Source organism: Choloepus didactylus, chromosome 8 (genome assembly GCF_015220235.1).
Source record: "Choloepus didactylus isolate mChoDid1 chromosome 8, mChoDid1.pri, whole genome shotgun sequence".
Lineage (NCBI taxonomy): Eukaryota > Metazoa > Chordata > Mammalia > Pilosa > Megalonychidae > Choloepus > Choloepus didactylus.
In genome coordinates, this window is record NC_051314.1 from 108,718,590 (window position 1) to 108,741,368 (window position 22,779).

General features: G+C 36.6%; 1 protein-coding gene across 10 annotated transcripts in view; it reads left to right on the plus strand.

The window, feature by feature from the left end:
* Positions 1 to 22,779, plus strand: part of SOX5 (SRY-box transcription factor 5) — a 1,020,679-nt gene that overhangs the window by 188,335 nt on the left and 809,565 nt on the right. For all 10 annotated transcript variants that reach the window (XM_037846149.1, XM_037846146.1, XM_037846153.1 and 7 more), the window contains one exon: positions 3,100 to 3,173. The gene's annotated coding sequence lies outside the window, so the exon portion shown is untranslated. The remainder of the gene's footprint in view (positions 1 to 3,099; positions 3,174 to 22,779) is intronic.

Genomic DNA, 22,779 nt, shown 5'->3' on the forward strand with positions numbered 1-22,779 from the left:
GTCTTCTGGAGAGTGTTCATATATTTTTTTTTTCCTTTATTCTGCTTATGGAGAATATAGACACGCACACCCATGGAGCTTTAATGAAATATGATAAATTTTATTATATGACTGGGTATAGGAGTCTATGGGAGCACAGAGAAGGAGTGCTTAATTTTGCCTGGGAAGGCCTCCCAGAAGAGGTGAACCCTGAGTTAGGACTTAATGATTAATCAAGGTCTTCTAGTTGAACAAGGTGGGAAGTATATTTTGAAAGAGTAAAGCTCAGTGAAGACTAGGACCTTGTTTATCTCACTCACCATTGTATCCCTATCACTGAGCACAGTGCCTAGTATACTGTATTAAATATTTAGTGCATCAGTACATGAATGATTTTATCTTGAAGACTATTGAAATTGACCATTTTTATCAGAGACAAACATAAGATTTATGTTTTCTAAAAAAATAATATGGCAGCATTGTAGGAAATTAAGAAAATGGAGTGAGATAAAGAATAATTGTAGTAAGATATTCTATGAAGACTCCTGGGAGACCTTCCTTTTAAGTAATTCAATACCTCATTCCAGACACTTAGAGATCCTTTGTACTCCATACTGAACATGTGATAATTTCCCATTTGCCTTGAGTATGCACAGTTGCTGTCTACTCCTACTCTTCTAAATAGACCTAAGAAAATTTGGAGGTAATTCATTGCATATTTAAATTTATCTCTTCAGTACCATATAGGAGATGGAAAGTTAAGTTTTCCAAATGATTTATCTGCAGTCAACAAATACAGCACAATACCTTGTTTTATATGTTTCTGTTCCGGTTTGCTAATGCTGCCAGAATGCAAAACACCAGAAATGGATTGGCTTTTATAAAAGGGGGTTTATTTGGCTACACAGTTACAGTTTTAAGGCCATAAAGTGTCCAAGGTAACACATCAACAATAGGGTACTTTCACTGGAGGATGGCCAACGGTGTCCGGAAAACCTCTGTTACCTGAGAAGGCATGTGGCTGGTGTGTGCTCCAGAGTTCTGGTTTCAAAATGGCTTTTTCCTAGAACGTTCCTCTCTAGGCTTCAGCTCCTCAAAAATGCCACTCTCAGTTGCTCTTGGGGCGTTTGTCCTCTCTTAGCTTCTCCAGAGCCAAAGTCTGCTTTCAAAGGCCGTCTCCAAAATGTCTCTGTAAGCTGGAGCTCCACTCTCAGCTCCTGTGCATTCTTCAAAGTGTCCCTCTTGGCTGTAGCAAGCTTGCTCCTTCTGTCTGAGCTTATGTAGTGCCCTAGTAAACTAATCAAGGCACACCTTGAATGGGCGGGGCCACATCTCCATGGAAATTATCCAGAGTTATCACCTACAGTTTGGTGGGTCACATCTCCATGGAAACAGTCAAAGAATAACAATCTAATCAACACCAATGTGTCTGCCCACACAAGATTGCATCGAAGATAATGATGTTTTGGGGGACATAATACATTCACACTGGCACAGTTTCATTCAGTGTGGGTCCATGAATTTTCAGTGTTGGCAGTTGTAATCTGGGGTCTATATGGTTGATAAAATAGCTCATAACTGACTGTGTTTTCAGAGTGAAAGACTGAAGAGGGATCAGTGAAAGATAAAGAATCCTGTGTTCCAATGTGTATTAGTTTTCTGTTGCGGTGTAACAAATTACCACAAATTTAGTAGCTTTGAACAATGCCCACTTATTGTCTCACAGTTCTGTAGATCCAGCAGAGCCTGACTAGAGTGCTTTAGGGTATCATAAGGTTGAAATAAAAGTTGAGCAGGACTGAGTTCCTGTCTGGAGGCTCTGGGGCAAAATCTGTTTCCAAGCTCATTCTTGTTGGCATAATTCACTTCCTTGTGGTTGTAGGACTGAGGTCCCTGTCTCCTTGCTGGCTGTCAGCTAGGGACTTCCCTCAGCTCTGAAGATATCCAAATTCCTTGACCTGTGGCCCTGTCTGCGTGGTGCATCAAATCCTTCTCATGCTTCAAATCTTTGACTTCCTCTGCCTCTGAACACTAGACCAAGCACTCAGTGATTAGGCTAGACCCACCCAGATAATCTTTCCAGGTTTTAAAGTCCACTGTGCCATATAATATAACGTATTCATAGTAAAACCCATCATATTCACAGACTTGAGATAATGCAGAACTTATTTACCAGTGTTTGTGGGAGGTTATAAAGAGCTTGCCTGAGCAACCCAAGTACTTAGAGGAAACACAGGAAGTATGTGATTTAATAAATATTTTGTTTGGAAACCACAGCATCTTTTTAATAAAGTTAATTTTCTGACATCTGACCTTGATCTACTGTTGCCAGTCTTTATAAATTTCACCTGTATGTGATTCACTTGCTTCTAAATATTACTACCATTTTCATTACAAAGCCAAAACAAAACATTTTCATTTCCAGGAATGGGGGAACTTTTATCATATGTACAAGGAAAAATAAAACAGTGCTATAAAATTATGCCTGGGCATCATCAATTCAAAGTGACTTTTGTTCTTAAACTCACTTAAAGTAAGCTACGTTTCAAAGCTTTTTGGACTTTCTAGATTTAAAAAGAAATGGGAGGGAGGGAAAGGACTTAAGGTAAATAATAGTTATCACTTATTGAGAGTGTACTGTGTGTTAGGCAGTATGCTTAGCATTGTTTTCTTTAATCCTTTCAACAGCTTACTAGAAAGATACTATAATTATCCCCATTTTATAGGCAAGTTGAGATTTAGAGAGTTTAAGTAATTTAATCAGACTATTTAAATAGTAAATGGCAGGATCAGGATTTGGAATCATGTCAGCCTAACTGCAAAGTGTATCAACTCAAACACTTCATTGTATTGCCTCCACCAAAACCAAAAGATAATAAGAATATATAGTGTAATAAGCATTTAGAAGCAATTATTCTTGTAGATTGAGTTTTCAGAATAAAGTTGCCATTCAAATTTATAAGAATTCTCACTTGTACTTTAATAGTGCAGGATGTTGAGGAAAAGGGTTGAGATGTAGAATGGTAATTTAGTTGAACTCATACCTTGTGAATGGATTCTAATCAACAATGTATCATTTAATTAATTCCAACATATTTATGGGTGTGTATTATATCCTAGGTACTGTGCTGGCCAGTGGTCCACAGATGATGAAGAATATGTCCCTGCCCACAAGGAGCTAGCGATCCACTGGGGTATGTAAAATGTTTATGTTACTTTTTTTAAAAATGCAAATCCTTGAGAGTTCAATCTGTAAGAAATATTTTGTTCACAAATTTTGAAAGCAGTTGGAATTTTTTTTTGACTGAATGGGCTGATGTTAAAGAAAGTTGATCATTTGAATTGTGCATATAACCAAATCAAGTAATAAAACTCTTTTAGGTTCAATCTTTTGTAGATACTGTAGTAATATGAAAGATTAAAAATATGAAACTGTTAAAAACACCTCCAAGACTTGTGTGTATTTCCTATTTACATCAATGAATGAAGGCAAATGAAAAGAGAGTAGGAATGATACTATAATACATCACACATAGCAACAATGTGCATTTCTTCTTTATACATATAACATTGATTATTCTGCTTTTTGTTGGTTACTTTAGTGACAGTTGTCATCTGTTATCCCTCCTATCTCATCCCATTTTTCTAATTGAGCTAAGTCTTTATTGGGATAAAATAAATCCCCTTGTTTAGTTAATATTGATTTTTTGCAAAGTATGTATTTTTTTGTCATGATAAAATTATAGTAGTTTATAATAGCTAATGCTTATACTGAGCCATGCAGTATGCTGTGAGTAGTTCTGAAATTTAAATACAATAAATGCAGTAAATATAAACATGAAATATATTCCAATGATACTTCATATATTTTGTAACTTAATGTGGAAGGATAGAATTAGAAAATAAATTTTAAAAATTTGATAATGGTAGTTTTACCTAATGTCCAGTAGTTGATAATGATGCTACACAACCCTAGCAACAATGTATTTGTAAATATTTAGTAAGTATAATAATATACTGTTTTCTAGATTAAGTATCATAACTGCTGAGAGTGCAGTTGTGATCAATTTAAAATGTGAGCAAACTGGAAAAGAACACATGCCTTATCTTGGCAATATGATTTTAATTTTTAAAAGCATTTAATTTCAGAAACCATATCCATCATCTTTGCATAGATGAATGTTGCAGCAATTTTTTGAATGAATCTCTTGGTTCCCTAAAGAAATTATGGATGCACTATAAATTTACAAATGAAAGGCCATTCATCAGAGTTATAAATATGAGTGGTTCCTGTGCTGATGCCCATGTAAACTCAAAGTGGTTTAATATCTATCGGTTTTTGTGTATAGTTAGTACCACAAAAGAATGTAGATATTGTCACACGTACGTAGTGTCAGAACATTGGCAAAATGGTGAGAAAAACATGCAATATTTTTTGAATAGCATGGCATTTCGATGAATCATTGCTGGCAATAGAACATAAATCAGCCTTAATGATGGATATTCCAAAGATGTTTATTAATCTATTCATTTAATCTAAAATACTCACTCTTGGCATTTATAGAGCCAGTTCAAGGGAAGTGGCAACTGCTTCTAAACCCCAGCAGTTACTTTTAGGAACCCTGTAATTATGTCAGCTAAATCTGGTTGGAATTGAGATCATAATGCATAAAAATACTTTCCCCTTAATGTATGCTAAAGATATTTGTTTAACCAAAATATATTTTCTTGTATGTGTATAAACAAAATCTCAATTTGTTCAGCCATTGATGAATTTTACCACATGGCTCTCTATTTGAATCCTCAGTTTTAAAAGTCTTTTCCTGTCTTCTTTCTTCCTTTTTTTCTTCTGGGAAATAATTCTGTATTATGCTGGCTTTGATTGAAAAGAACTGGCAGACTGACCAAATTTCTCTATACCAAATTGAGAAATACCATATGACATATAATTTTGACAGTATGTAATCAGAATAAAGACAGGTAGGATGGACAAAAGTACAGATTGTAGAGGGAAGAACTTAGATAGGAAAGATCAGGAAAAGCCAGTAACAATTAACCTGAAGGAGAATGAGCCATTTATGCAAATGTTTGCGAAGGTAGGGTGGTGTGTATGCGTGTGTGTGTTTTATATTTATTTATATTTATTTATTCACATATGGAAAGTTGAGGCATAGAGCTAACTCTCGGCTTAAATATTATAAACAAGAATCAGTTTCATTCTGTCTCTCAGCTTCATCGAATACAGCTTCCCTTTCTGGCTTCATTTGGCTTCAGTAGGCAGCAAGATGGTGGCAATAGCCCTCTAACATCCCCTTGGGCTTCAGATCAAGCTGGAGAAAGAGAGTGAAACTTTCCCGTAAGCACTTTCGAAAGTCTCTGTTTTCCAGTTGGCTCTGATTGGATCACTGAATAATCTTGGCACCTCTCTTGGAATAAAGGGTAAAGTCAGCTTTATCATTTTCCATGGACTTGGCATAGAGCTTGTATCCTGGAGGGAAATGGAGTACTATTAGCGAAAGAGAGTGCATGGATGCTAGGTGGTAGAAAAGATTACTTTGCCAGAAAATTCACTATAGGCTTATATACTTGAAATTTTTCCTTCGATTCCAGAAGGTCATTGATTTCTAGCAATCCATGGATCCTAGGTTAAGAATCTCCAAAAGTGACATCGAATCAGTGCCTTCTGGCACAAACAAAGAACAACATTGATATCTATGGCCATCTAGGATAATGAATTGTTACTGGGATTGTTTCCTGAATAAAGGGATGAAGTGAGTATCTCATGTAACTAGTAGTTTAAATGAGAATATCAAATTAAGAATGACAGGAAGTTACATTTCCCTGTTAACTGAAATATAAAGGATGATTCAACATAGGAGTGTTTCTTTGCCATTATTTTGGGTTAAGGAAAAGAGGCAAAATCTTTATTCAAGGCAAGAACTTTATACTCACAACAGTAGAAGAGTTCCATTAAAAAAAAAAAAAAAAAAGAAAAGTTGTCCAGTGTTGGTTCAACAACTTTTATTGATATGGGAACCTATGTCTATATGCATTCCAAATCCCTCAGTTGTAGTCAATTCAGTCAAAAAAGTATTAACCTGGTCTATGAAAGTAATTTGTAAAGGTAATTATTTGTTTGAAAATTGGACCAAACTTCCTGTAGATTTGCTGATATTTTTTTCTTTTCAACCATATTTTATTTTGGAACATGTTATATTGGTGAAGTCAGTCATTTTCTTAAAAAAATATTTTTAATTGAGAAATTTGGAGAGAATTGGTAGAAATTATAGGTCAATCATAGAAAAACATAGGTACTTTAAAAATGCCTACGTAATGGTTGAGTATTTACCATTAATATTGGGAAGAAAATTCCTTTTAACAAGGTGGATACTAGAATAGCAGCCACAGAAATGGCAATCCTAATTGTGGTTTATTTTTGCATAGATTTCTTAGTTTATTGACAAGGATTTGGCCTGGGGTTTTAAGTTCCTTTGTTGAGCAAAAGAGTTTTTCTTCTAAAGTGAATTAAAATACCACTCAAAAATGGTAAAGAACTTTGCATTTACAGAATATTTTAAAAGAATGAACACATTAAATGAATAAATGGGCTCTGTCTCACGTTTTGTGTCTTCAAACTGAGAAAAACCCTCTGAAGTTGCACCACTTCTGAATGGATAGGCTTTTTAACCAAAAACTTCTATTTATGACTAAAGTGAGCTATCTGTGCTCCTTGTTAAGTTTAAACCCTCAGTTGTAAAAAAGGACGTCTTTTTTTCCTACCAACCACTGAATTACAGCTATCTTGAAGGATGCCCAGTTTTCAAAATATTCTTACAAAGGCCACAGCATATCTGACTTTCCAGATTAAGAATTTATTATTCTAAAGCAACAGCAACAACAATAACCCAACTTCTTCCACAGACCTCATGGTTTGCCACCATTTCTTGCTTCAATTGAGAAGTTTGTGGACCTCTTACTACTCTCTATATGGTTTCTGTTTTGTTTTATTTACCAAAGTACAACATAACTTCACACGGTGTCAATTTTCTGTGACTAGGAAACAGCAGGTAATTCATTAATTGAAAACTGGTTTACAGATTTTCTTGCTATACATTTCTTTCTCAGAAATCTTTCAGATTCTATTTGTATTTTAGCTGAGATAGGGAGTTGCTTATCTCTATAGTAGTATCCGTCATCAATAGAGCTTAGAGAAGTGAGTTTTTTAAAGAATAAAATTATTCCTGTCTTTATGAAAAATTTGAAATTATTCTTCAACTTGGCTAAAACAAACCAGAGGATATTTTAGGGCTGTAGGTTAAGGCAGGATGAAAATGTTATTCCTGTAATTCTTAAGACAGGTTATTGAGGAACAAAATACTGTAAGAGAATTCCAAACTCTGTATATGTTTTATACAATGTCCAATTCAGCGCATAGGTGTGAGTTTCAGATATGATTAAATGCTTTTACAGATGTGATTTATCAAAACATTTCCCATTATTAGTTTTTAATGGCTTTTTTTAGGGAGAAGGAGTAGGTTTAATGTAAGATCCCCAAGCCTAGATTTCAAAAGACAACTGCCTTTCTGAATATGGGATGGGCAAGCAAGTGAAGAGGGAGAAAATCCACATACATATTTGAGTTTCACTTTAGGATTCTTGATAGCATAGGTCACTGACTGGGATTTTTCTTTGAGAGTAAAGAGACAAAGCACTAATCTAAATAACCTTTCCCAGGTTTTCTAAAAGTGCCTGCAGATGAAAACATGTCAGACAACAGGTCAAATCAGACCTTAAAGTTTTCTTTGTTTGTTTGTTTTAAATCCCTTCTTTATTGAGAAGGAAATAAAAGAAACCTTGAGATGGTGACAGATTTGGGTTCTTGCCACATTCCCAGCTCACTTCGCAGACATCTTTCTACTACAGAGAAAACTAATGTTTTCCAGAAATGTTCCATAGGTATTCTAAATCATACTACAGACACCTGCTCCTATATATGGGTATGTTGTCCACCTAAGATGAATCAGGGTTGATTTTTTTTTAAAAGAGTGCTTCCTTTCAAAAAGCTCATTAATCTCAGTGTGCAGAATTTAGGGGGAAAGTTGTGTTTTGCCTGTTGACAGTGTTTAATGTAAATGATTTATGATTATTCCTTATGTATACACAACAGGCACTTTATAAATTGGATTGTTCTAGGAGTAACATGATACATAAATGTTAGTGCTATAAATTCTGCAGTTGCCTATATATTTTTGTATCATGTAACCAGTGGACTTATAAATGCTGACCATTCCATCCTGCTTTTTCTACCCAATATTGTAAATGGTGACTTAGTTAAGCCTAGCTGAGATATGTATACAGAAGCATTCAAACTGCACAAGAACAAGATCCATTGGCACCTTTCCAGTTCGACTTCTGGCTGTCTTCCAGGGGTGATGGCAAAAAGAAAGGAGAGAAAGAGGGCCGACTGAAACTGTATATAACAAAAAAAAAATGATTCTGAGATTTTATTTTTTGTCCACTGAAGTTGAGAGCCAAGTGAGAGAGAAATGGGAGAAAACAAAAAGGAGAAAAGCATTAGTAAAATCAATTCAGCAAAATTTAGTTACATACCATTTCATAGGAAAATTTTCATTATTTAAATAAGGATACCAGCTGAAAGGTAAGAACAACAGCTCTGTAATTACACATGTATCTTAATATGAAAAAATATATGATATGGTGTTATTTAGTGTATAATAGAAATAACATGACGATGTTCACTTGATTTTACTGGTTGGTTGGGCCATTTTATTGTATTCATAATGGGGTTAAACTAATTACCCTCATTTTTTTTTACCAAGATATCTTTGCTTTGAATAATTGGTATTTTAGATCCAAATAATTGTTAAATACCAAACTCATCTAAAATGTTGCGTTTCAGGGGCAGGACTAGCACCCACATAAATGACCAGGTGGGTTAATGGCAGCTTTTTGCTGCTCCTTATATTTAGCCCATTCCTGATCACAGTACTACATCAAGACTTATTTGATCCGTACTATGTCCTAATTTGTGTAAAAATGAACAGGGATATGAAGAATTTTATTATGTTTGTAGTGCCTTTTGTGATAGTAATTTTGTAGTCCATTTTATAGGCTGTCTCAATCAATTCCCTTCCCCCATGCCCTCTTAAGTATTGATGTCTACACGATTGATCTGGTTACCCAAGAAGTCAGTCCAAATCAGATGTTATGGTAGCTGAAAATACAAGATCAGTAATTTTTAAACCTAGACGTTCCTGTCCTGCACAGAGGGACCACATTTCAGCAGGCAATCTCCAAGTGAAAAATTATGGGACTGAAACCACTTTGTGTGTGTATGTATGTATACATATGTGGAGAGAGGGAGAGAGCGTGCACACGTGTGTGAGAGGCTTCTAATAAACAATTTATTTATCTGTTGCATCAAAGGAAACATTGCTGAGTTCCTAATGTGCTTCTGTATAACTTCTGTAATATACTTTTTAATGTAATTTTGTGATATATTTACAAAACAGATAATTATCCAAAATATACAATCAGTGGTTCACAGAATCATCATATATAGTTGTCATCATATTGTTGTGCATTCATCACCACAATCAATTTTTGAACATTTCCATTACTCCCAAAATAATTAAGAATAAGAGTAAAAATGAAAATAAAAAGAATACCCAAAATATCCTATACCTCTTATCCGCCCCCCCATTATTTATTTTTTTGTCTTTATTTTCTTATTCATCTGTCCATATACTGGATGAAGGGAGTGTCAGTCCACAGTGTAATTTTGGAATTACACAGTCACACCATAAAAGCTATATAGTTATACAATCATCTTCAAGAATCAAGGCTACTGGATTACAATTCAACAATTTCAGGTATTTCCTGAAAAAGGATATCTATATAATGCATAAGAATAACCTCCAGAATGACCGCTCGACTATTTGAAATCTCTCAGCCACTGAAACCTTATTTTGTTTCATTTCTCTTCCCCTTTTGGTCCAAGAAGGCTTTCTCAGTACCCCATATCAGGGCCAGGCCCATCCCACAAGTCATGTCCCATGTTGCCAGGGAGATTTACACCCCTGGGAGTCATGTCCCACATAGTGGGGAGGGCAGTGAGTTTAACTATAGAGTTGGCTTAGAGAGAGAGGCCACGTCTGAGCAACAATGGAGGTTCTCTGTGCATGACTCTTGGGCATAATTGTAAGTAGGCTTAGCTTCTCCTTTGCAGGAATAAGTTTAATAAGGGCAAGCCCCAAGATTGAGGGCTTGGCCTGTTAAATTGGTAGTCCCCAATGCTTGTGAGAATATCAGGAATTCTCCAGGTGGAGAAGTTTAATATTTCCACATTTTCCCTCAGTCCCTCAAGGGGGCTTTGTAAATACTTTTTTATTCTCTGTCCACATTACTCTGGGATGTTATCAGGGCATCATACTAACCTGTACAAACGAAGAAGATCTCACTCCCTATTCACGGTTCCATGTGATTATGGTGTTCAAATAAACTGACCATACAAGTTAAATTAAATAATGTGTTACCAAAAATTTAAGTTTTGCACCAAATAAACATCTCTTCCTTTGGTCTCAAACAGAAGGTGAAGTTTTAAAACACAGTCAATATCATATCATCCTTTACTCTTTATTCTGATTTGCCTTAGTCCTTACCACATCAACTTCATTCATATCTCTAATTGAAGTCTGATTTCCTTTTCAGCTTTTATAACAATTGCTGTATGGGATAATGCTGACTTTTATAGCTGCAGAATTCTATCTCTGAGTCTCACAGATACCTGTCACAGATACTTGAAGTTCCAGGACTGATCAGGTTATACACAAAGATCTCAGCATCTCAGAATTTGGAAATAACTGTAACAGTTCAGGAATAGATGTGACTGCTGTAAGAGCTTACAATCTAGGAACCTTTGTAATATACTTTTTTTTTTTTTTTTTTTTTTTCACCATGACCAAGTGGGTTTTATTGCAGGTAAAAAGGGTGGTTCAACACAAAAAATTCAATTAATACACATCAATAAATCAAAGGGGAAAAGTCACATGATCTCAATTGAAGCGGAAAAGACACTTGACAAAATTCAGCACTGTTTCTTGATGAAAAAGAGTGTATAAACAATGTGGTATAGTCTTAGGATAGAATATTACACAGGTGGAAGAAAGAATAAGCCATGATGCAAGCAACAATGTGAATGAACACTGAGGACATTATGTTGAGCAAAATTATCCAGAAACAAAGGAACAAATATTGTATGATCTCACTAATATGAACTAAGTATAATGAGCAAAGTCAGACACTTGAAGTTAACAACACATGTTGGGCAAGATGGCAGCATAGAGAGCTGTGGAATTTAGTCAGTCTCCTGAAGAAACTGATAAAAAACCAGGAACAACTAGTAAATAATCTGAAACACCTGCTGGGGGACAGTCGTGACTGCCCACACATCATACACCAACCTGGAATGGGTGTAATGGCTGAGACTGCAGCATAAAAGCTTTAAGTACAAACTGCCAAACTGTGCCGGGAGCCCCTTCCCCTCATGGCAGGCTGAGCTGCAAGACCTGACTGTGGGAGAAAGCAGCAGTCCCAGAGCAAGGAAGTATAACTCAACTAATTCCAACTGGGGTTTTAAGTAACAAATGTGGACTGCTGAAGGCAAGCTACAAACAGAAAAACCACTAAGAAGCAGTGAATTACTCCGAATTCCTCCCAGTGGAGAGAAGGTGGGGCTAACAGAAAAAAAAAAAAAAATACAGAGGCTTTCAGAGATGACTGAACTTAAGAGAACCAGGAAACGCCTGTGTGCTGGGAAAGGAGCCCAGAAGACTGGGTGCTTCCTCTGGCCGACAGGCAAAACTTGGGAACCGTGGACTGGATCTCAAAAAGGGCTTTCTTTCCCTTTTTGTCTCTCTCAACCTGAAAGGCTCAGTGGAGAAAGCCTCAGCCATTTTCAGTTCACAGAACTCTGACCCAGACACGGGTGGACTTCACAGAGTCACAAAGACAAAGGAGTAGCTTACCTACAGAAGGTAACTCCCTAGGGTGGTATATCTTCACTAAGGGGAAGGAGGTGGGGCCCAGCTCTAGTTCCTACCTGCCCTTCAGAACTCAGACCCCAGGGTCTGGGGGAAAACAGTCAAAACTCAAACAACTTAAGCTGAGAATTAAAGGGACCACACCTCTTTACATCAGTGGGGAGCTACAGGCTGACAGGCGCCACCTGGGCAAGTTAGGAAAAGCACAGTGGCTAGAGGCCACACAGGAAAGTTTGTCAATGTTTTAAGATACAGCTTCGGGGAAACCTGACACTGAATATAGTCCCATTGTGAGACCTGAACCCATCTGGTCTGGGAAATTCTGATTGGGGTAACCAAGGAAACCAGATGCCTATGTAAAAGAAAACTGCAAATCACACTAGGAAAAAAAAGATATGACCCAGTCAAAAGAACAAACCTACACCTCAATTGAGATACAGATGACATACTGTTTCACTTTAATGAAACAAACATTTTCAAATAAATATGCTAAATCAATTCAAAGAGCAAGTCAACAAGTTTAGGGAAGACACGGCAAAAGAGACGAAGGATATAAAGAAAACACTGGGCAAACATAAGTTAGAAATCGAAAGTTTGAAAAAACACCAGGCAGACTCTGTGGAAATGAAATGCACAACATAAGAGATGAAAAACGCAATGGAGACATACAACAGCAAATTTCAAGAGGCAGAAGAAAACATTCAGGAACTGCAGAATAAGACACCTGAAATCCCCCCCACAAAAGAACAGATATGGAAAAGAAAGGAAAAATATGAGCCACATATCAGGTAAATGAATGACAACATGAAGCACATGAATGTACGTGCCATGGGTGTCCCAGAAGGAGACGAGAAAGAAAAAGAGGCAGAAGCAAAATAGAGGAAATACTTAATGAAAATTTCCCATCTCTTATGAAAGACATAAAATCACATATCCAAAAAGCATAGCATATCCCAAAGAGAATAGATCTAAACAGACCAATGAGAAGACACTTAATAATCAGATCATCAAATGTCAAAGACAGAGAATCCTGATAGCAGCAAGAGCATCACATACAAGGGAAGTTTGATAACTATGTGTGGATTTCTCAGCAAAAACCATGGAGGCAAGAAGAAAGTGGTGTGATATGTTTAAGATCCTGAAAGAGAATAACTACCAACCAAGAATCCTGTATCTGTCAAAATTGTCCTTCAAATATGAGGGAAAATTTAAGATATTCTCTGACAATGAGAGACTGGGAACAAATGCCTGCTTTACAGGAAATAATAAAGGGAGCACTACAGACAGACAGGAAGACAGGAGTGAGAGGTTTGGAACACAATTTTGGGTGATGATAGCACAACAATGTAAGCACACTGAACAAAGATGACTGAGTATGGTTGAAAGAGGAAAGTTGGGGGCATGTGGGACACTAGAAGAAATGAGGGAAAATAAAGAATGGGCCAATATAACTTAGTGAAACCTAGAGTGCTGAACAATTGTGATAAAATGTACAAATATGTTTTTACATTAGTGAGAACAAATGAATGTCAAGCTTGCAAAGAATTAAAAATAGGGTGCTATTGGGGAAACAATACAATCAATGCAAACTGGAGACTACAGTTAACAGAAACATTGTATTATGCTTCCTTTAATGTAACAAAGGTAATATATCCAAGCTAAATGCCTCTAACGGGCACATAAGGGAAGGGTATGGGACTCTTGGCATTGGTGCATCTTTTATTGCACTTTAGTTTAATTCTATCTTTCCTCTTGTTGCTTCTTAGCTGTCATTTTTTTTCTTTCTTCTTTTGCTTTTGTCTCTCTACCTTCTTTGACTCTTCCTCTTCAGTCTGGCCAAGTTCTTTGAAGGAGAGTTTGATATAGGAATTCTTACTTCTTTGGAATGAACCAGGTTCTTGGTTGGGAGGTGCTGAGTGAAGATGAACCACTATTTCTGTACTTTTTGTTACCGGCTACTGGACGAGGCTGAGCTCCCACCGCAGTTCAAAGGAATTCACAGACGAAAAGGCACAGCGGCAACGTAACGAGCCTGTATCCAAAACGCCGCAAACAGCACCGAAAGGCTCCCGGCGGCTCCCGGCGGCTCCCGGCGGCCTACAGCTCAGGCAACTCCACGACTCAGAGGTATGGCGCAGGCAATCTTCTCCGCAGACAGAAATGCGTCACGGCCACCGATCCTGCAACGCAGCCTGTAATATACTTTTAATTGTCATACTTTCTGGAGCTATCCTGGCCCATGCTTGGGAAAGAATGCGTATATGTACATATCTCTATGTTTGTAGGCACCATAGTAAAAAGCAATTTATTTGCCTAGCTGGCTTAGCTGTATAGTTAATTACCCACCCCTTATCAAACTTCTAGAGGAAATAGGTAAAAAATGGCAAATAGACACAATAAAGGCAATTATCTTTTATTAAGAAAAAATTATTCAAGAAGTTTTCAGTGGTACTGTTCATCTTCTGGAAAGGAGATCACTCCATTCCTTGCCTGTCCCTGGTGTCGTCAGTGTTAACTTTAGTCTCATGTAGCAAATGAATAAAGTCCGTTTCTACATTGTGGCTGTACCTTCAGGTAGCCTGATTGAAATCTCAGAGAGACCACAGTAGCAGAACAGACTATAGGAAGATTTCCCATCATGCTGATGGAGTGCTTGAAAAACCTCAGCTCTCTTACCCTATAGAATTTTAGCCACCATTTAAGATTCTGATTTTTCTTTTAGGAGGTTAAATTTAAATGCAAGACCTCCAGATTAAAAAGCTCCATCACTCTTTGTTCCCTGTGAAGTAATTGTAGTAACTATCATTTTCTGAGGACTTTCTTTGTGCCAAGTCCTTTTCTTGGGCTTTTCATGTGGTATCTAATTTAAGCCTACATACCCCTCAAAACAGGTACTGTTACAATCCACTTTTCAGCTCAGGGAATTGAGGCAGAGAAAATTGAGTAACTTGCCATGAATCAGCAGCCAGTAAGTGGTGGGGCCAGAAATTCAACTCAGAGTGGTCTCAGGTCTGAAGCACAGATTCTACTAGGTTGATATGAAAGCAATAGGCAGTGCTTCCTGTATGAAAAGAATGCAGTGGTGCCATCAGTTAGCAGGAAATGGAATTTGAGTTCCTTTCCTGATAGGGATGGTGCATGCGTCTCTCTCTAGGCCCTGTTGTGACCAACAGCAAGCCTTTTTGAGACAGCCAGCCAAAGCTGAGTAGAATTGCCTATGGCCGTAGAAGAGAATGAGATGTTTTGGTCAGTATGAGGTTTGACCTAAGACACGGCTTTCAGAATTACCATTGTAAACAAGTGAGCTAATGAACCATAGATGTTTAGTGTGTCATCAGTGTCTTTCATTTTTGTCATTTTGGGTAGCCATCATCAAGAAGGATGGAGTGCCCCTATGAATATGTATTTAGTACTAGATACAACAATTTATTCTTCTGAAGAGCACTTTATCATTTTGGTTTGTTAAATATACAAACAATAATCAGGTTTCTGGCTAAAATAGGTATGATCATCAGTGCTTTAACAACTTTTCTTTTGAATTCCGTGTGTATCACCAAAACTGGATCAGGCTATCCAGAGGTACGTATATCTAATTTTTAAAAAATTCATTTAAAAAAAAAAACACTTATGCTAGGAACCACTTGGCTTTCAGAACTACAGTAATCACAAATTTCCAAACTCTGAATATGTAAAATTAAAGTACTTGCATGCAAAAAAGTAGGAGCCTGCATAGATCAGAATGTTTGTTTAAACTAATACAGAATTAGCTTTTTTATTTCCAGCTCCCTGTTCATATCTTATTTGCCTTACAAATAAGTTCTTACTTATTTCTGTTCAGTTACCTACTGTCACAATCCCTCCTCTTTTTGAACTTCTTATTCTGATTTTAGCAGACCTTTCTATTTCATGTAACACGTAAGGACTGTTCAATAAATAAGGATAACATAAAGAAATTTAAACAAACAAAACTGTATAAAATAGTATCTCACAATAGAGAAACTTACAAAATTTTGAAATTCAATCTTTAGAGATATTTTTCTCTGCCTGAAACATGAGTGCTATTTCTGTGTATATAAGGGAATAGTGACATCCTGTGTGTAGCTAGACTAATTGCCTCTGTAATTAACCTATTTGAAGAGGAAGTTACATAGAAATAAAATATCACTGAGTACTGAAGGAGGCAACTTTTGCTTGGAGCAAACCTCTAACTTTATCAAAGAATGTGGATAAAACAAAAATATTCTGTCTCCTTCCCTTCTTTTTTTTTCCCCCCAGCATCTCCGTCCCTCCCTCCCCATCTCCGTTCCCCATTCCCTCCCTTTCTTCCTCCTCTCTTTCCTTCCTTTGCTTGTCTCTGCACAGTTCCAGTAGTTCTCTGTATTTTTCTGTTTACTACTTTTGGTCACCATATTATAAGCTGATCATCTAGTGTCATTATGAGTGAAGATTCAATTTTAAATATAGAATTGGGAAAAGCTACAAGTATGATAAAAAGAGACAGCATTTTCATTTCAACACTAATCAAAATGTCTTTTTTGGTCAAGGATAGGATAAGTATGGAATACTTTTGGTGTTTTAGAGACCGGGGATGTAAAAATCTTAGCATTCTTCCTTATCCTTTGGTGTAATATATGCATTAGTTAAGTTTAGAGAAGTGTGTGGAAGCATGGCAAAATCAGGTTTTCTCATGATCTCATAAAACCAGCAGAAATTTTTGGGAGGCCATATATTGCAATAATAAGAGTCCAGGTTTTGGAGTCAGATTTTTCATACCTCAACCCATAAGTATGGAGGGGGAATAAGATGAGCAATGTTTTCCTCTGTGTTCCTTTTACAAAAGTTCCCCTTTTTAACATTATAGAAGGTAGTATGTTGCCAGGACATTTGAGAAAACAGTAGAAAAGCAAGAGCAGGAGCCATGTGTAGGAATTAGTCAGAAGTGTCCTGTTCTTTATGTCCTAATTTGCATACCAAACCACAGCAAGACTCTCAGGGCCTTGCCCACTCCTGGCCTTCCATACAGCTCAAGTCCATAGGCAAACAGTGTTTTGAGTCAGATAGCTTTAAGATTTGTTTCATGAGGTAGCAACTGTTGTTATATTTTATCTATTTTTCAGTTCAGGTAATTTACTTTATATTTTGCATATTATGCTAATTTGAAAGAGCTCTGTTAAGTGCTGTGACTGTGGTAAAGTTTTTCCTTCTTGTTACCACTGCTAAGAAGAATTGCCTTGTGAAGTATTTGAGAACTTTAAGTCAAAGTAAACTTAATCTCTGCATTATGTAATTATTGCCAAGCAGGGAATGGTTGAAATGGAGATGATTTGGGAGTTCAGGCCATGGTAGACTTGGATTCTGCAGAATAAACTTTCCGAGCCTCAGGTTCTTTACCTGTAAAGTAGGGATAGTAATTCCTACTTTAAAAGGTAATTGTGAAAGTTTGGTGGAATAACAATTGTATAACACTACAAATAGTGTTGGCAAATAAATGCTGAATAAATAGCTAATATTATTTCAGAAATATTTGATAAAGCAAAGACAATTTAGACACTAGTTTATTGTAAAAGAATTTAACCTCGTCTGTTTGAACTATTCATCAAACATGTTTGCATAATGGCCTATCCTTGCATTTACTGTTTTGTAAACATTCTGTAGTAAACTTTCACTTTCATTGATGACTTATCTTAGCAATAACTAGATTACCTTTCTTGGAAGACGGTGAAAGAAACCATTTTTGACAGCTAAGAGAGTATTATTCCTTGGAAAAGATATGAAGCAAAAGAGGAGAAAGAAAAACTGCAGAATTTTCCTGTGTGTCACCTTTGTGATTAATCCTGTAGTCATTAATGATTATCAGATTGTGACAGAAACTCCTCATGAGTAAAAGGAAACAGTCAATTCTATAAAAATAGTCATTTTATCATGGCTCTATTTTGGCAGTTGTGCTAATTAAATATAGTATCTATAATCATTGGGGTGTCCAGTGTTTTTATACAAATTTCCCAGGTGTCTTATTGGTGATCTGCAATAAGAGAGAATCACATGATTAAGAAACCCAGAAAACCATCCTCTGGAGATGCAAATTCAGTCACTACTTTCTTTCCCAAGATAATTCACTCATTCATTCAAGAAAGATTTGTTCAGTACATGTCATATGCCACCCTCCGTGTCTATTAAACAAGGTAGACAAGGCCCAAGGCCTCACAGATTTTATGATATGACAGAAAAAGTAGGTTACATAAAACACACAATTGTTCATTGTATGTAGTAGGCACTCAATAAAATGAAGCAAGTAAAAAGTCTTAAGACGCTTACTTCCATTGTCTTTTTTGTTTTAAATCCTTAAATATTTCATTTTGAAATTTCTCTTTCTTCCTATTCCTGGTGGTAGAAGAAAGTGAATAACCGATTGAAAAATTGTTATACCTCCCTTTTTTATTCACACTTACATTCTCACAAAATTTAACCCACAGCAGTATCCTTTGAAGACTTGCACATTTTGCTGAACAAGTTTGACTTTAGTTGCCACATGCAAATAATAATGGAAGAAGCGTCTATCATTTGTGTTCTGGCATACTTTGGGATGCCATTAATAATCTTTTTTTCTATCACTGGATCTATCAAAGAGTTAATGTTTAGACTAATTAGTATATAGACTTGAAAACTCAAAACTGTTCGTTGCTTCTGAGAAAGATACAATGTTTAACCAATGTTTGAGTATTCATTTATTATTCCCTGAGTGAAAGCATTCAACAGCTCTAAAGAATAAAATTGAATTCTGACAGTTAAAAAATTGGGGGGAAATAATCAGCTTTTGCACAGAAATCTAATGCATAGCTTGAGAAAATTCAGCACTAAAAATAATCAAGGAAAGATTTTAGCAAAAAGAATGAAGACCTTGCATATGCTTCTGGTAGGAGCTGAGACACTGAGATTAGGGGCTGTGAGTGCGGTGTTGCCGTGCGAGCTGGGGTGTAATTTAGTGAGCTGACAGGAGGAGTGAAGTATCTCCTCAATATCTGTGTTTGGCAGAAGAGATGAATGCATACATCAGGAAACAATGTTTAAGTGGTTTATTTCCTTATTTCAGCCTGTCAAACTGTCAGTGTAGTTAATGGCCACCAAGAGAGAAAGAGAGGGAGGAGGACAGAGAAAAACAAAGGTGCTATGGAATCTGAAAAGAAAGAAACCAGGAAAGCATTTGCATGTTTCTGTGGCATAGTGGTCAGTCAGACAAAAATAACTCACTGCATTCATCTCTCTACTAAAGCCAGATGTGCTAGTTCTCTACCTACAGTGCCTACACCCCCTTCTTTCCATCGTTTATGTCCTTAATGATTGCTTCGCTTAACTTTGATCTCTGCGACTGCTTTCACTGCAGTCTACATTGATTATTAATACTTAAGGTTTATGTTATGTTATATTGGTGGTAACTGATTTTGAGATTAGTTTTCCAAGTTCACCATCTTGTTTGTATTGTTTAGAAAATCTGGTATGAATGTGTTTATATAAAAATATTTGTTCACTCTTGTATATAAATATTCCTTGTGTTTTTTTCCTCCTTTTAAGTGTTTTAAAATCAGCAAATGATGAGTTGGGCCTGATTTTGAAGTATTGCCTCTTTCTTTTAAAAAATGCAAAGTGAAATACCTAAATTAGAGATTTACTCTTTGGAGTACAAAATGTTTTAAATTTCTAGAAGAATCTTAACCCAGCCAAGGGATTTCCATCTTATGAAAAGGAAGTATTTATATTGCGTCTTTTTTGTACTGGAAATAAGTTATTTTTCTAAAGAAAAAGAAAAGCCTCTTATTCACATCTATGCCAAACTCTGGATTTTAAGTCTTTGAATTCACACCAGTGATAAATACCTTTGATAATAAACACTTTTGGTTTCCTCATAAACTGAAAGCCTTTAATTAAAAACTGTTTTTCAAATATCAGTTTAAAAATCCTAAAGAATGTGCTACGGAGAAGTAAATCACCTGGAAAGCATCTAAAAATACAGACTCCTGGACCCAAATGCAGATTGCCTGGAGAGGAGTTCCAGGAATAGGGGCCCAGAGAGCTTAAGAAGTACCCTCACCCCTCAGTTCACCTATCCCCAGGTGATGTGGGCTGTCAACCTGGCTGGGAACCGTGCTGTCACCGGAGAAGCACGGCTCTGGGAATCCGAAGAATTCTGATTGGTTTTTCACATCATCACTGACTCACCGAATAACCTTGGAGCAAATCACAAGCGGTTTTGACCCCATTTTTCAATTCCATACAATTTGTATGATCTTTTCTAGTTCTATAACCTTATGATTTCATTATATTAATGAAGTTTAAAAAGTCTTAAATTTAAAACTAAGGCTGGTTAAAACACACATATGCACATACGCATACACACATGTATACCCGCTGTTCTTATTAGTTTTTAATCCTAGTTTGAGTTAACAGAAGTAAACACACAACAACAAAAATTAAAAGAATCCTCTCTTTTCCGTAGTTTGATTTAAGAGTGTCTCGACCAGACATTTCTTTTCATGATACCAATCATGAAAATTTAATCATGAAAATGAATATTTACTGCTCTGTCCTTTAATCCTTTGCTTGCAAGACTGAGCCCTCCCCTACCCACCCAAACTTGATTCTTCCATCAGTCCTCATATTTTAACAAATGACAAAATCCATCCTGTTGTGTTAGCCAGAAACCAACAGTTATCCTCCCTTTCATTTATCTTTACTATTCTTGGTTTATTTTACCTCCTAAAATATTGTTCATCTGTCTACTTCTTTCCAAATCCACCACTATCTACTGTGAGTCAAGGTGCCATCTTTCCTGGGTACTTCAATAACCTTGCAATGAGAGTCTTTCCATATCCTTTCTTTCATCCTCTGCTCCAGTAGATGCTCCATACTCCACAGAGATTTAAAAATTAATATCGTATCATAAATCTTCCTTAATGCAAACTATCAATGGCTTTTCATTATGCTTAGAATAAGGACCTAAATCTGCATCATTGCCTACAAGGTCCCCGTTGACCTCCGCCTTATTTTCTGTACCCTTAGCACTCTGGCCATCTTTTTTGCCCATGATACACTCCTTTTTCTCTTTTCCCATCTTAACGCCATTGAGTTTTCTCTTCCTTGCAACTAGAATGCTCTTCACCTCCTACTTATCTTTTAGAGATCAGCTGAAGTGATGTTTCCTCAGGAGATCCTTTTCTAAAGTCCAGATATGATTAGGTCCAACTATTACATGCTTTTATAGAACACCTTGCATTTTCCTCCAGGACACTTTTTACAGATTGTAATTTTTATTAGTCTAATTGTTTGGTTAATTTTAATCTAAACTATAAGAGTGTAAGCTTATATAGGGACCTTAACTATTTTGTTAATCATGGATTCCATAATTCCTTAAACAGTGTGTAGTATATAGTAGGTCCTTAAGAAATATTTGTTGAGTGATAGAATAAAGTAATCAATGGAAGGAAAATGCTCCATGTATGTAGGAAAATCCCCTTCCTATATACACACATACACACACACACTCACTCTTTCTAGCTCTATTTGGTATATGTACAACATTCTAATTTTTCTTACAGTGCTCCTTTCCACTACAGGGAATGGTAATCTCTCTACCACCCTCATTTCACTTTCTTTTACTTAGCAGTATCTGAGCTCCTCTTTTCAACTCTTTTCTGTGCTCATCTTAGATTAAAGAGGAGTATAAAAGCAGTTCCTCTAAGCCTGTTGTAGTACTCTTGAGACAAAAAAATTCTGCATTGCTCACTGCAAGAAATACTGGTAAAGACCCCTCTAAAGATATGAGATAAGGGGTTTAGTTAAGACTTTTCCAGGATATCGTATTCTCCATAAAGTGTAACGATCTGGGAAACTGAAGCCTATGCCTTCGACTTCCTGTTTTAAGGGTCCTCCCCCTGGTCTTCCTTGGGTGGTGAGAAGTCCACAAGACTCCATTCCAGACATGCTTCGTGAATCTTACGTCTTGTGATTCCTGCCCAGACGCCTCAAATCTGCCTCTTCCATGGTCAGATTTTCAGAGGCCATATTGTGCCACTGGAGTATGCCACCTTGGCCCCAGGTTGGCCAAGGGGCAGCTGTTTGAGAGGGTCTGGCCACAGAAGGAGTACCTCCATTTGTTCTCTTGTCCTGGATCTACAAATGTTAGTGAGAGGTCTGAGAGTAGATGGAAGTTTTGGGGACAGGGTATATAATAAGCAGATAGAAAGGCAGAGGTTGAGACCCTGAGGAATATCAAGATCTGGGCAAATTAATGCTTGACTAGATAGATAAATAAACCAATGGGTATCTGAGTAAAATAACTTTTGAAAGAAGTAGCTAGAAAGATTATAATTAATGAAGTAGAGCCTTGGTTTTTATAGCATGGCTCTCCATCACCAGCCATGAATATGGGGACATTTGTTCTAGAAATTCATGGCAGTAATCCATGGTGTGGACCTGATGGAACCTGGTTGTCACAGCGCCTCTGTAGCTCAGTATATTCTTCAATTTTTTTTTTTTTTTTGAGAGGTGACGTTTGGTTTTGTATTTGTCTCAGTGTTTTTCTCATCATATATTCAATACATATTGTTTTCCCATAATTTTCAATAATGAGGTAGAGAGGAGTTGTTATTCTCCTTATTGAGAGGAATAAGTAACAATGTAAGTCACGTCTCAGTAGCATAGTCGGAATTTACTGTCGTGAAAAGACCTGTCTATGCATCGCTAT